Raw genomic sequence first — 13,359 nt, forward strand, 5'->3', positions numbered from 1 at the left:
CCACAGGGACTTGTTGGCTGAAATATCTCAGTTGGGAGATCGTTAGACTGAAGAGCTTAAGGTACCTGATTCAATCCTGACTTTCAGCACAGTGCGAGGGGATCCTACATTCTTGCAAAATATTTCTTGAAATCAGCTCTAGGTTTTTTTTTCTTTATTTCTCAAAATATTTTATCAACTGATCAACAACATGATAACTTCAACAAAAAGTTGTCTTTCTGTCCTCCTTCTAAACTTGCTTCCACCTCTCTTGCCATCAGCTTTGATGACGAATTTATCCCATTTTATACTTTTTTCAAAGCAAACTCTTGTCTGCATCAGCTTTCACTTCTCCTTGAACAAAGTTGTCAGTATTGAGATGACATAGCTTACCTACTCAGGCGACATACGTCTGTGTAATACAGTGCTGGTCCACTTAGAGTTTTAAAAGAAAAACGACCTAACATTTATCCCAAAAACGCTACTCACCCATTTCACCAGTTAGCTGCTGAACAATGCAGGACACATTAAAACACAGCTCTAACCTCAGATTGAAAATCCAGGTTCTGCATCTCTGTTCTGGGATTGTTCAAAAAAAGAGGCTGAATACTATAGCTGCTGGCAGGCTGAAGTAGCTCAGTTGGGAGAGCGTTAGACTGAAGATCTAAAGGTCCCTGGTTCGATCCCGGGTTTCGGCACATTTTGAACTTCTGCTTTGCATGCCACAAAGACTATTTTGAGTCAACTCATATTGACTTTGTTTATAATGATCAAAACCTTTTATCAAGATAATCGACAATACAATTAATTCAACATATTATTTACTTTCTGTCTTTCTTTCAAACTTGCTTCCACCTCTCTTGTATTCAACTTTGCCTCCTTTATTTCCCAATTCTTCCTTTAATTGAAAGTAAAGCTTTGCCTGCATCATCCTCCAGTTCCCCTTATACAAAACTGTTAGTAGTCAGATGACCTAGCTTGCCGACCCTCGCCATATAGGTCTGTGTTTCTGAGTATAAGTCCATTCATAGTTTACAAACATCATCTAACTAACTTGGCTCCTAAAAAGGAAATTCACCCATCAGACCAATTTAGCTACTGAATAATACTGGACAATTTAACACATAACTGCACATGCAGATAGAGTGACCAGGTTCTGCATTTATCTTTAACAATTATAAAAAATACAACAGAAAGCCAAAATTGCCAGCTGGATGAAATAGCTCAGTTGGGAGAGCAGTAGACTGAAGATTTAAAGGTCCCTGGTTCAATCCCGGGTTTAGGCACATTTTGAACTTCTGCTTTGCATGCCACAAATGCTATTTGGAGTCAACTCATATTGACGTTGTTTATAATGATCAAAACCTTTTATCAAGCTGATCGATAAGACAACCATTTCAACATATTTTTTACATTCTGTCTTTCTGTCAAACTTGCTTCCACCTCTCTTGTATTCAACTTTACCTGCTTTATTTGCCAATTCTTCCTTTAATTGAAAGTAAAGCTTTGCCTGCATCAGCCTCGAGTTCCCCTTATACAAAACTGTTAGTAGTCAGATGACCTAGTTTGCCTACCCTCGCCATATAGGTCTGTGTGTCTGAGTATAAGTCCATTCATAGTTTACAAACATCTTCTAACTAACTTGGCTCCTAAAAAGGAAATTCACCCATCAGACCAATTTAGCTGCTGAATAATATTGGACAATTTAACACATAACTGCACATGCAGATAGAATGACCAGGGTCTGCATTTATCTTTAACAATTATCAAAAATACAACAGAAAGCCAAAATGGCCAGCTGGATGAAATAGCTCAGTTGGGAGAGTGTTAGATTGAAAATCTAAAAGTCCCTTGTTCAATGCTGGGTTTCGGAAAAGTCTGAGAGGTTTCTTGCTTCTCACAAAATATTTCTTGGTATCAGCTCAAGTTTTTCTTTCTTTATTTATCAAAATATTTGATCAACTGATCGACAACATGATCAATTCAACATAGAATTGTCTTTCTGTCCTCCTTCTAAATTTGCTTCCACCTCTCTTGCATTCAGCTTCGACTACAAATGTTTCCTATTTCATGCTTTTTTGTAAAGTAAACTCTTGTCTGCATCAGCTTCCACTTCTCCTTGAACACAGATTTCAGTATTCAGATGACATAGCTTACCTACTCAGGCCAAATACCTCTGTGTAATATGGTGCTAGTCCATTCAGAGTAAAAAACAAAAGCTACCTAACCTGGATCCGAAAAATGCTATTTACCTATTGCACCCGTTAACTGATGAATGATACAGGACATCTTAAAACATAGCTCTAGCATGAGGTTGAGCATCTATTTTCTTGGGAAGTTTAAAAGAAAGGATGAAGACCCAAACTACCAGCAGGCCGAAATAGCTCAGTTGGGAGAGCGTTAGACTGAAGATCTAAAGGTCCCTGGTTCAATCCCGGGTTTCGGCACAATTTCAACTTCTGCTTTTCATGTCACAAAAGCTGTTTGGAGTTAAATCAACGCTCTTCTTTATCAAAACCTTTTATCAATCTGATCAACAACACAATCAATTCAACATATTATTTACTTTCTGTCTTCCTTTCAAACTTGCTTCCACCTCTCTTGTATTCAACTATGCCTCATTTATTTGAAACTTCTTGCTTTAATTTAAAGTAAAGCTTTGCCTGCATCAGCCTCCAATTCCCCTTATACAAAACTGTCAGTAGTCAGATGACATAGCTTGTACACCCTGGCCATATAGGTCTGTGTTTCAGAGTATAAGTCAATTCAGAGTTTAGAAAAAAAAATTCTACCTACATTGTCCCCTAAAAAGGATATTCACTCATCAGACCAAGTTACCTGCTGAATGATACTGGACACTTTAACACATAACTATAAACGAAAATAGAATGACCAGGTTCTGTATGTATCGTCTACAATTATTAATAATACATCAGGAGGCCACAGGGACTTGTTGGCTGAAATATCTCAGTTGGGAGATCGTTAGACTGAAGAGCTTAAGGTACCTGATTCAATCCTGACTTTCAGCACAGTGCGAGGGGATCCTACATTCTTGCAAAATATTTCTTGAAATCAGCTCTAGGTTTTTTTTCCTTTATTTCTCAAAATATTTTATCAACTGATCAACAACATGATAACTTCAACAAAAAGTTGTCTTTCTGTCCTCCTTCTAAACTTGCTTCCACCTCTCTTGCCATCAGCTTTGATGACGAATTTATCCCATTTTATACTTTTTTCAAAGCAAACTCTTGTCTGCATCAGCTTTCACTTCTCCTTGAACAAAGTTGTCAGTATTGAGATGACATAGCTTACCTACTCAGGCGACATACGTCTGTGTAATACAGTGCTGGTCCACTTAGAGTTTTAAAAGAAAAACGACCTAACATTTATCCCAAAAACGCTACTCACCCATTTCACCAGTTAGCTGCTGAACAATGCAGGACACATTAAAACACAGCTCTAACCTCAGATTGAAAATCCAGGTTCTGCATCTCTGTTCTGGGATTGTTCAAAAAAAGAGGCTGAATACTATAGCTGCTGGCAGGCCGAAATATCTCAGTTGGGAGAGCGTTAGACTGAAGATCTAAAGGTCCCTGGTTCGATCCCGGGTTTCGGCACATTTTGAACTTCTGCTTTGCATGCCACAAAGACTATTTTGAGTCAACTCATATTGACTTTGTTTATAATGATCAAAACCTTTTATCAAGATAATCGACAATACAATTAATTCAACATATTATTTACTTTCTGTCTTTCTTTCAAACTTGCTTCCACCTCTCTTGTATTCAACTTTGCCTCCTTTATTTCCCAATTCTTCCTTTAATTGAAAGTAAAGCTTTGCCTGCATCAGCCTCCAGTTCCCCTTATACAAAACTGTTAGTAGTCAGATGACCTAGCTTGCCGACCCTCGCCATATAGGTCTGTGTTTCTGAGTATAAATCCATTCATAGTTTACAAACATCATCTAACTAACTTGGCTCCTAAAAAGGAAATTCACCCATCAGACCAATTTAGCTACTGAATAATACTGGACAATTTAACACATAACTGCACATGCAGATAGAGTGACCAGGTTCTGCATTTATCTTTAACAATTATAAAAAATACAACAGAAAGCCAAAATTGCCAGCTGGATGAAATAGCTCAGTTGGGAGAGCAGTAGACTGAAGATTTAAAGGTCCCTGGTTCAATCCCGGGTTTAGGCACATTTTGAACTTCTGCTTTGCATGCCACAAATGCTATTTGGAGTCAACTCATATTGACGTTGTTTATAATGATCAAAACCTTTTATCAAGCTGATCGATAAGACAACCATTTCAACATATTTTTTACATTCTGTCTTTCTGTCAAACTTGCTTCCACCTCTCTTGTATTCAACTTTACCTGCTTTATTTGCCAATTCTTCCTTTAATTGAAAGTAAAGCTTTGCCTGCATCAGCCTCGAGTTCCCCTTATACAAAACTGTTAGTAGTCAGATGACCTAGTTTGCCTACCCTCGCCATATAGGTCTGTGTGTCTGAGTATAAGTCCATTCATAGTTTACAAACATCTTCTAACTAACTTGGCTCCTAAAAAGGAAATTCACCCATCAGACCAATTTAGCTGCTGAATAATATTGGACAATTTAACACATAACTGCACATGCAGATAGAATGACCAGGGTCTGCATTTATCTTTAACAATTATCAAAAATACAACAGAAAGCCAAAATGGCCAGCTGGATGAAATAGCTCAGTTGGGAGAGTGTTAGATTGAAAATCTAAAAGTCCCTTGTTCAATGCTGGGTTTCGGAAAAGTCTGAGAGGTTTCTTGCTTCTCACAAAATATTTCTTGGTATCAGCTCAAGTTTTTCTTTCTTTATTTATCAAAATATTTGATCAACTGATCGACAACATGATCAATTCAACATAGAATTGTCTTTCTGTCCTCCTTCTAAATTTGCTTCCACCTCTCTTGCATTCAGCTTCGACTACAAATGTTTCCTATTTCATGCTTTTTTGTAAAGTAAACTCTTGTCTGCATCAGCTTCCACTTCTCCTTGAACACAGATTTCAGTATTCAGATGACATAGCTTACCTACTCAGGCCAAATACCTCTGTGTAATATGGTGCTAGTCCATTCAGAGTAAAAAACAAAAGCTACCTAACCTGGATCCGAAAAATGCTATTTACCTATTGCACCCGTTAACTGATGAATGATACAGGACATCTTAAAACATAGCTCTAGCATGAGGTTGAGCATCTATTTTCTTGGGAAGTTTAAAAGAAAGGATGAAGACCCAAACTACCAGCAGGCCGAAATAGCTCAGTTGGGAGAGCGTTAGACTGAAGATCTAAAGGTCCCTGGTTCAATCCCGGGTTTCGGCACAATTTCAACTTCTGCTTTTCATGTCACAAAAGCTGTTTGGAGTTAAATCAACGCTCTTCTTTATCAAAACCTTTTATCAATCTGATCAACAACACAATCAATTCAACATATTATTTACTTTCTGTCTTCCTTTCAAACTTGCTTCCACCTCTCTTGTATTCAACTATGCCTCATTTATTTGCAACTTCTTGCTTTATTTTAAAGTAAAGCTTTGCCTGCATCAGCCTCCAATTCCCCTTATACAAAACTGTCAGTAGTCAGATGACATAGCTTGTACACCCTGGCCATATAGGTCTGTGTTTCAGAGTATAAGTCAATTCAGAGTTTAGGAAAAAAAAATTCTACCTACCTTGTCCCCTAAAAAGGATATTCACTCATCAGACCAAGTTACCTGCTGAATGATACTGGACACTTTAACACATAACTATAAACGAAAATAGAATGACCAGGTTCTGTATGTATCGTCTACAATTATTAATAATACATCAGGAGGCCACAGGGACTTGTTGGCTGAAATATCTCAGTTGGGAGATCGTTAGACTGAAGAGCTTAAGGTACCTGATTCAATCCTGACTTTCAGCACAGTGCGAGGGGATCCTACATTCTTGCAAAATATTTCTTGAAATCAGCTCTAGTTTTTTTTTTTATTTCTCAAAATATTTTATCAACTGATCAACAACATGATAACTTCAACAAAAAGTTGTCTTTCTGTCCTCCTTCTAAACTTGCTTCCACCTCTCTTGCCATCAACTTTGATGACAAATTTATCCCATTTTATACTTTTTTCAAAGTAAACTCTTGTCTGCATCAGCTTTCACTTCTCCTTGAACAAAGTTGTCAGTATTGAGATGACATAGCTTACCTACTCAGGCGACATACGTCTGTGTAATACAGTGCTGGTCCACTTAGAGTTTTAAAAGAAAAACGACCTAACATTTATCCCAAAAACGCTACTCACCCTTTCACCAGTTAGCTGCTGAACAATGCAGGACACATTAAAACACAGCTCTAACCTCAGATTGAAAATCCAGGTTCTGCATCTCTGTTCTGGGATTGTTCAAAAAAAGAGGCTGAATACTATAGCTGCTGGCAGGCCGAAATAGCTCAGTTGGGAGAGCGTTAGACTGAAGATCTAAAGGTCCCTGGTTCGATCCCGGGTTTGGGCACATTTTGAACTTCTGCTTTGCATGCCACAAAGACTATTTTGAGTCAACTCATATTGACTTTGTTTATAATGATCAAAACCTTTTATCAAGATAATCGACAATACAATTAATTCAACATATTATTTACTTTCTGTCTTTCTTTCAAACTTGCTTCCACCTCTCTTGTATTCAACTTTGCCTCCTTTATTTCCCAATTCTTCCTTTAATTGAAAGTAAAGCTTTGCCTGCATCAGCCTCCAGTTCCCCTTATACAAAACTGTTAGTAGTAAGATGACCTAGCTTGCCGACCCTCGCCATATAGGTCTGTGTTTCTGAGTATAAGTCCATTCATAGTTTACAAACATCATCTAACTAACTTGGCTCCTAAAAAGGAAATTCACCCATCAGACCAATTTAGCTACTGAATAATACTGGACAATTTAACACATAACTGCACATGCAGATAGAGTGACCAGGTTCTGCATTTTTCTTTAACAATTATAAAAAATACAACAGAAAGCCAAAATTGCCAGCTGGATGAAATAGCTCAGTTGGTAGAGCAGTAGACTGAAGATCTAAAGGTCCCTGGTTCAATCCCGGGTTTAGGCACATTTTGAACTTCTGCTTTGCATGCCACAAATGCTATTTGGAGTCAACTCATATTGACGTTGTTTATAATGATCAAAACCATTAATCAAGCTGATCGATAAGACAACCATTTCAACATATTTTTTACATTCTGTCTTTCTGTCAAACTTGCTTCCACCTCTCTTGTATTCAACTTTACCTGCTTTATTTGCCAATTCTTCCTTTAATTGAAAGTAAAGCTTTGCCTGCATCAGCCTCGAGTTCCCCTTATACAAAACTGTTAGTAGTCAGATGACCTAGTTTGCCTACCCTCGCCATATAGGTCTGTGTGTCTGAGTATAAGTCCATTCATAGTTTACAAACATCTTCTAACTAACTTGGCTCCTAAAAAGGAAATTCACCCATCAGACCAATTTAGCTGCTGAATAATATTGGACAATTTAACACATAACTGCACATGCAGATAGAATGACCAGGGTCTGCATTTATCTTTAACAATTATCAAAAATACAACAGAAAGCCAAAATGGCCAGCTGGATGAAATAGCTCAGTTGGGAGAGTGTTAGATTGAAAATCTAAAAGTCCCTTGTTCAATGCTGGGTTTCGGAAAAGTCTGAGAGGTTTCTTGCTTCTCACAAAATATTTCTTGGTATCAGCTCAAGTTTTTCTTTCTTTATTTATCAAAATATTTGATCAACTGATCGACAACATGATCAATTCAACATAGAATTGTCTTTCTGTCCTCCTTCTAAATTTGCTTCCACCTCTCTTGCATTCAGCTTCGACTACAAATGTTTCCTATTTCATGCTTTTTTGTAAAGTAAACTCTTGTCTGCATCAGCTTCCACTTCTCCTTGAACACAGATTTCAGTATTCAGATGACATAGCTTACCTACTCAGGCCAAATACCTCTGTGTAATATGGTGCTAGTCCATTCAGAGTAAAAAACAAAAGCTACCTAACCTGGATCCGAAAAATGCTATTTACCTATTGCACCCGTTAACTGATGAATGATACAGGACATCTTAAAACATAGCTCTAGCATGAGGTTGAGCATCTATTTTCTTGGGAAGTTTAAAAGAAAGGATGAAGACCCAAACTACCAGCAGGCCGAAATAGCTCAGTTGGGAGAGCGTTAGACTGAAGATCTAAAGGTCCCTGGTTCAATCCCGGGTTTCGGCACAATTTCAACTTCTGCTTTTCATGTCACAAAAGCTGTTTGGAGTTAAATCAACGCTCTTCTTTATCAAAACCTTTTATCAATCTGATCAACAACACAATCAATTCAACATATTATTTACTTTCTGTCTTCCTTTCAAACTTGCTTCCACCTCTCTTGTATTCAACTATGCCTCATTTATTTGCAACTTCTTGCTTTATTTTAAAGTAAAGCTTTGCCTGCATCAGCCTCCAATTCCCCTTATACAAAACTGTCAGTAGTCAGATGACATAGCTTGTACACCCTGGCCATATAGGTCTGTGTTTCAGAGTATAAGTCAATTCAGAGTTTAGGAAAAAAAAATTCTACCTACCTTGTCCCCTAAAAAGGATATTCACTCATCAGACCAAGTTACCTGCTGAATGATACTGGACACTTTAACACATAACTATAAACGAAAATAGAATGACCAGGTTCTGTATGTATCGTCTACAATTATTAATAATACATCAGGAGGCCACAGGGACTTGTTGGCTGAAATATCTCAGTTGGGAGATCGTTAGACTGAAGAGCTTAAGGTACCTGATTCAATCCTGACTTTCAGCACAGTGCGAGGGGATCCTACATTCTTGCAAAATATTTCTTGAAATCAGCTCTAGTTTTTTTTTTTATTTCTCAAAATATTTTATCAACTGATCAACAACATGATAACTTCAACAAAAAGTTGTCTTTCTGTCCTCCTTCTAAACTTGCTTCCACCTCTCTTGCCATCAACTTTGATGACAAATTTATCCCATTTTATACTTTTTTCAAAGTAAACTCTTGTCTGCATCAGCTTTCACTTCTCCTTGAACAAAGTTGTCAGTATTGAGATGACATAGCTTACCTACTCAGGCGACATACGTCTGTGTAATACAGTGCTGGTCCACTTAGAGTTTTAAAAGAAAAACGACCTAACATTTATCCCAAAAACGCTACTCACCCTTTCACCAGTTAGCTGCTGAACAATGCAGGACACATTAAAACACAGCTCTAACCTCAGATTGAAAATCCAGGTTCTGCATCTCTGTTCTGGGATTGTTCAAAAAAAGAGGCTGAATACTATAGCTGCTGGCAGGCCGAAATAGCTCAGTTGGGAGAGCGTTAGACTGAAGATCTAAAGGTCCCTGGTTCGATCCCGGGTTTGGGCACATTTTGAACTTCTGCTTTGCATGCCACAAAGACTATTTTGAGTCAACTCATATTGACTTTGTTTATAATGATCAAAACCTTTTATCAAGATAATCGACAATACAATTAATTCAACATATTATTTACTTTCTGTCTTTCTTTCAAACTTGCTTCCACCTCTCTTGTATTCAACTTTGCCTCCTTTATTTCCCAATTCTTCCTTTAATTGAAAGTAAAGCTTTGCCTGCATCAGCCTCCAGTTCCCCTTATACAAAACTGTTAGTAGTAAGATGACCTAGCTTGCCGACCCTCGCCATATAGGTCTGTGTTTCTGAGTATAAGTCCATTCATAGTTTACAAACATCATCTAACTAACTTGGCTCCTAAAAAGGAAATTCACCCATCAGACCAATTTAGCTACTGAATAATACTGGACAATTTAACACATAACTGCACATGCAGATAGAGTGACCAGGTTCTGCATTTTTCTTTAACAATTATAAAAAATACAACAGAAAGCCAAAATTGCCAGCTGGATGAAATAGCTCAGTTGGTAGAGCAGTAGACTGAAGATCTAAAGGTCCCTGGTTCAATCCCGGGTTTAGGCACATTTTGAACTTCTGCTTTGCATGCCACAAATGCTATTTGGAGTCAACTCATATTGACGTTGTTTATAATGATCAAAACCATTAATCAAGCTGATCGATAAGACAACCATTTCAACATATTTTTTACATTCTGTCTTTCTGTCAAACTTGCTTCCACCTCTCTTGTATTCAACTTTACCTGCTTTATTTGCCAATTCTTCCTTTAATTGAAAGTAAAGCTTTGCCTGCATCAGCCTCGAGTTCCCCTTATACAAAACTGTTAGTAGTCAGATGACCTAGTTTGCCTACCCTCGCCATATAGGTCTGTGTGTCTGAGTATAAGTCCATTCATAGTTTACAAACATCTTCTAACTAACTTGGCTCCTAAAAAGGAAATTCACCCATCAGACCAATTTAGCTGCTGAATAATATTGGACAATTTAACACATAACTGCACATGCAGATAGAATGACCAGGGTCTGCATTTATCTTTAACAATTATCAAAAATACAACAGAAAGCCAAAATGGCCAGCTGGATGAAATAGCTCAGTTGGGAGAGTGTTAGATTGAAAATCTAAAAGTCCCTTGTTCAATGCTGGGTTTCGGAAAAGTCTGAGAGGTTTCTTGCTTCTCACAAAATTTTTCTTGGTATCAGCTCAAGTTTTTCTTTCTTTATTTATCAAAATATTTGATCAACTGATCGACAACATGATCAATTCAACATAGAATTGTCTTTCTGTCCTCCTTCTAAATTTGCTTCCACCTCTCTTGCATTCAGCTTCGACTACAAATGTTTCCTATTTCATGCTTTTTTGTAAAGTAAACTCTTGTCTGCATCAGCTTCCACTTCTCCTTGAACACAGATTTCAGTATTCAGATGACATAGCTTACCTACTCAGGCCAAATACCTCTGTGTAATATGGTGCTAGTCCATTCAGAGTAAAAAACAAAAGCTACCTAACCTGGATCCGAAAAATGCTATTTACCTATTGCACCCGTTAACTGGTGAATGATACAGGACATCTTAAAACATAGCTCTAGCATGAGGTTGAGCATCTATTTTCTTGTGAAGTTTAAAAAAAAAGGATGAAGCCCCAAACTACCAGCAGGCCGAAATAGATCAGTTGGGAGAGCGTTAGACTGAAGATCTAAAGGTCCCTGGTTCAATCCCGGGTTTCGGCACAATTTCAACTTCTGCTTTTCATGTCACAAAAGCTGTTTGGAGTTAAATCAACGCTCTTCTTTATCAAAACCTTTTATCAATCTGATCAACAACACAATCAATTCAACATATTATTTACTTTCTGTCTTCCTTTCAAACTTGCTTCCACCTCTCTTGTATTCAACTATGCCTCATTTATTTGCAACTTCTTGCTTTATTTTAAAGTAAAGCTTTGCCTGCATCAGCCTCCAGTTCCCCTTATACAAAACTGTCAGTAGTCAGATGACATAGCTTGTACACCCTGGCCATATAGGTCTGTGTTTCAGAGTATAAGTCAATTCAGAGTTTAGAAAAAAAAATTCTACCTACCTTGTCCCCTAAAAAGGATATTCACTCATCAGACCAAGTTACCTGCTGAATGATACTGGACACTTTAACACATAACTATAAACGAAAATAGAATGACCAGGTTCTGTATGTATCGTCTACAATTATTAATAATACATCAGGAGGCCACAGGGACTTGTTGGCTGAAATATCTCAGTTGGGAGATCGTTAGACTGAAGAGCTTAAGGTACCTGATTCAATCCTGACTTTCAGCACAGTGCGAGGGGATCCTACATTCTTGCAAAATATTTCTTGAAATCAGCTCTAGTTTTTTTTTCTTTATTTCTCAAAATATTTTATCAACTGATCAACAACATGATAACTTCAACAAAAAGTTGTCTTTCTGTCCTCCTTCTAAACTTGCTTCCACCTCTCTTGCCATCAACTTTGATGACGAATTTATCCCATTTTATACTTTTTTCAAAGTAAACTCTTGTCTGCATCAGCTTTCACTTCTCCTTGAACAAAGTTGTCAGTATTGAGATGACATAGCTTACCTACTCAGGCGACATACGTCTGTGTAATACAGTGCTGGTCCACTTAGAGTTTTAAAAGAAAAACGACCTAACATTTATCCCAAAAACGCTACTCACCCTTTCACCAGTTAGCTGCTGAACAATGCAGGACACATTAAAACACAGCTCTAACCTCAGATTGAAAATCCAGGTTCTGCATCTCTGTTCTGGGATTGTTCAAAAAAAGAGGCTGAATACTATAGCTGCTGGCAGGCCGAAATAGCTCAGTTAGGAGAGCGTTAGACTGAAGATCTAAAGGTCCCTGGTTCGATCCCGGGTTTCGGCACATTTTGAACTTCTGCTTTGCATGCCACAAAGACTATTTTGAATCAACTCATATTGACTTTGTTTATAATGATCAAAACCTTTTATCAAGATAATCGACAATACAATTAATTCAACATATTATTTACTTTCTGTCTTTCTTTCAAACTTGCTTCCACCTCTCTTGTATTCAACTTTGCCTCCTTTATTTCCCAATTCTTCCTTTAATTGAAAGTAAAGCTTTGCCTGCATCAGCCTCCAGTTCCCCTTATACAAAACTGTTAGTAGTCAGATGACCTAGCTTGCCGACCCTCGCCATATAGGTCTGTGTTTCTGAGTATAAGTCCATTCATAGTTTACAAACATCATCTAACTAACTTGGCTCCTAAAAAGGAAATTCACCCATCAGACCAATTTAGCTACTGAATAATACTGGACAATTTAACACATAACTGCACATGCAGATAGAGTGACCAGGTTCTGCATTTTTCTTTAACAATTATAAAAAATACAACAGAAAGCCAAAATTGCCAGCTGGATGAAATAGCTCAGTTGGGAGAGCAGTAGACTGAAGATCTAAAGGTCCCTGGTTCAATCCCGGGTTTAGGCACATTTTGAACTTCTGCTTTGCATGCCACAAATGCTATTTGGAGTCAACTCATATTGACGTTGTTTATAATGATCAAAACCTTTTATCAAGCTGATCGATAAGACAACCATTTCAACATATTTTTTACATTCTGTCTTTCTGTCAAACTTGCTTCCACCTCTCTTGTATTCAACTTTACCTGCTTTATTTGCCAATTCTTCCTTTAATTGAAAGTAAAGCTTTGCCTGCATCAGCCTCGAGTTCCCCTTATACAAAACTGTTAGTAGTCAGATGACCTAGTTTGCCTACCCTCGCCATATAGGTCTGTGTGTCTGAGTATAAGTCCATTCATAGTTTACAAACATCTTCTAACTAACTTGGCTCCTAAAAAGGAAATTCACCCATCAGACCAATTTAGCTGCTGAATAATATTGGACAATTTAACA

At 37.6% G+C, this 13,359-nt stretch overlaps 3 non-coding genes across 3 annotated transcripts; all 3 read left to right on the forward strand.

Moving 5' to 3' along the window:
- Nucleotides 1-2,353: 2,353 nt before the first annotated feature.
- On the forward strand, nucleotides 2,354-2,426 carry TRNAF-GAA (transfer RNA phenylalanine (anticodon GAA)). Its single transcript has one exon. It is a non-coding gene; the product is annotated as a tRNA-Phe (tRNA).
- Nucleotides 2,427-5,272: 2,846 nt separating this feature from the next.
- TRNAF-GAA (transfer RNA phenylalanine (anticodon GAA)) lies at nucleotides 5,273-5,345 on the forward strand. The gene has a single exon. It is a non-coding gene; the product is annotated as a tRNA-Phe (tRNA).
- Nucleotides 5,346-8,188: 2,843 nt separating this feature from the next.
- TRNAF-GAA (transfer RNA phenylalanine (anticodon GAA)) lies at nucleotides 8,189-8,261 on the forward strand. Its single transcript has one exon. It is a non-coding gene; the product is annotated as a tRNA-Phe (tRNA).
- The last annotated feature ends 5,098 nt before the right edge of the window (nucleotides 8,262-13,359 follow it).

The sequence above is a fragment of the Triturus cristatus genome, chromosome 8 (assembly GCF_964204655.1).
Source record: "Triturus cristatus chromosome 8, aTriCri1.1, whole genome shotgun sequence".
Classification (NCBI taxonomy): domain Eukaryota; kingdom Metazoa; phylum Chordata; class Amphibia; order Caudata; family Salamandridae; genus Triturus; species Triturus cristatus.